Genomic DNA, 2,458 nt, shown 5'->3' on the forward strand with positions numbered 1-2,458 from the left:
AGTCCTGCCACCTTGAAAGTCTCAGTAGGGCCAATGGCCAAACCACATGTTCACAGAATAGCAGGACCATGAATATCAGGTGATCCTCTGGGTGGCAATCATAATGGGCTCAAGACCAGAGGCTTCGCTGCGGCCTCACTTGTGGCGCTGGCCGCTTCCTGCCGGAGGACTGCCGGAACCCCAGAAGGGTGTCCCCCACGCAGCCAGGGCCAACATCCGTGCAGGGATGACTGAATGTCGCAGTGAGGGCACTTCCCTACCCCTCGCCTGCTTCTGTGGCACCGTGAGGCCGACAGAAAGGTGCGAGCTGGGCGCGTGAGAGTCCAGGTTTGACTTGCACTGATTCTGGCCTGTGGTCCAGGATGGTTTGTTCTTGGGACCAGACCTGACCAGAAGTTGACCTCATGAGTACTTCAACCTCTCCAGCTGCCACGTTCCTCCGGAGGCTGAGGCAGCTCTCCTGGGGCAGCATTGCTGTCCAGCTCTTCATCTTAACAGTGGCGACCTTTGGTCTGCTGGCCACCCTGGCCTGTCACTGGCTTCTGAACTTTTACTTCTACCTGCGCCACTGGCATCTGAACCGAAAGAACCAAGAGTTCCTGCAGCAAAGCTTGAGAAAGGGTGAAGCTGCCCTCTGCTGCCCTCTGTCAACGGCTCGGTGCCTGTCATCTGGCAGGCCACTCCCCACCCCTGGCTGGTCATCACCATCATAACAGTGGACAGGAAACCTGGCTTCCACTATGTCCTGCAGGTCATGTCCCAGTTTCATCAGCTCCTTCAACTGTGAGGCCCCTAGCGCGAGGGGCACCAACTTTTCCTGTGCAGCGTGGAGTGGAGCGTGAGCCATTTAGATGCCAAGCTGCTGTCCAAGTACGTCTCTGTGGCCAACAGCTACGAGGGCATGGAGGATGACCAATTCATTTGAGAAAGAGAAGCAGGACTATGTCTGTTGTCTGGAATCCTCCCTGCAGACCTACAATTCAGACTACGTACTGATGGTGGAAGATGACCCCGTTTCAGAAGAGCAGATCTTCCCAGTCTTGGAGCACCTTCTTCGGGCTCGCTTCTCTGAGCCGCACCTCAGATATGCACTTTATCTAAAGCTCTATCACCCTGCGAGGCTCCAGCACTACATTACCCGGAGCCCATGCGGATCCTGAAGCGGGTTGGTGTCGGCATGTTGCTGGGGCCCTTACTAACCTGGATATATATGAAGTTTGCCAGCCAGCTGGGGTTTAGCTGGCCCGTCATGCTCTTCTCCCTGTATAGCATGGGTCAGGTAGAGCTGGTGGGCTGGCACTATTTCCTGGAGCTGCGGCAGCTGCGTCCTTCCCTGTACAGCGTGGTCCCTGCTTCACAGTTTTGTACCCCAGCAATACCTTTCCCTGCCCGGTGGCCCGCTGGACCCTCACCTACCTGTCCCAGGTGTACTGCCACAAGGGCTTTGGCAAGAACATGGCACTCTTCTCACTGTTGAGGGCCAAGGGGGAGCAGGCCTATGTGGTGGAGCCCAATCTTGTGAAACACATCAGGCTCTTCTCAAGCCTTCGGTACAACTTTCACCCCAGTCTGCTCTAGCTTGCCAAGAAATGCCTTTCTGAATTGGCCACTTCTTGGAGATGCAACTCTTGAGCTCTTTCTTTGGACATGGTTGCTTGCAGATATTTCATTGCTTTAAGTTTGCTAGGGATATAGGTACTGGGATGACTGAAGAACATGCAAGTCAAGCACCTTGGCTTTGGTAACTCTCTGGCAGGAGCAAGCTGTTCACCATGAGTCCAGACCTCTGGCCCTCCACACAGCCACACTGCTGCATGCAGTCTGACCCACCCAACGAGGGGCATTTAAATACCACTTAAATTCTACAATTGTTTATTGATGGGCTTTGCAATAGAGTTTGTGACTGCCAAAAATACTGTGCACAGTGATATGACTGGTTTAGGATTTTAAGGGTAGAATTTGGTGAAAGGTGAGATTCTTTTGCAATGATTTCTTTCTCATTAGGAATAAGAATGGATGTATGTTTAGAATATATGTCCCAAGAGGCAGGACCATGTTGATAGATTCTATTTGTTTCCTTGACCTGGAGTAATAAAAGTGGAAAAAAGCCACACAGTGCCCAGCATCTTGCAGGTGTTACCTGGCATTTTCTTTTCCACACATTTGTAGTGCACTGATAATCAATTTTGTTCATGAGAACTTTAAGGCAGAGAAAGATCTGAAAGCACCTTCTTGATCATCAAGGATGGATTGCTCATGTTTAGTAATGATTTAATATTGAAGATTTCTATCATAATCTGATTCCTTGAAAGTTGGACATTGCAGAATAATGTAGAATGGGTGAGCTCTTTACTAATAGCATATGCTTTTCCCTAACTTTGCTGGCTAATCACTCACCTTCATTTCTTTTTCTTCTATGCAGCATGATATTATAGGAGAAAAAAGCATGGACTGAAGC

At 50.3% G+C, this 2,458-nt stretch overlaps 1 pseudogene; it reads left to right on the forward strand.

The window, feature by feature from the left end:
- The first annotated feature begins 404 nt into the window (after positions 1-404).
- LOC103081275 (transmembrane protein 246 pseudogene) lies at positions 405-1,578 on the forward strand (annotated as a pseudogene).
- Positions 1,579-2,458: the final 880 nt, after the last annotated feature.

This window comes from Lipotes vexillifer, unplaced genomic scaffold (assembly GCF_000442215.2).
Source record: "Lipotes vexillifer unplaced genomic scaffold, Lipotes_vexillifer_v1.1 scaffold1766, whole genome shotgun sequence".
NCBI lineage: Eukaryota > Metazoa > Chordata > Mammalia > Artiodactyla > Lipotidae > Lipotes > Lipotes vexillifer.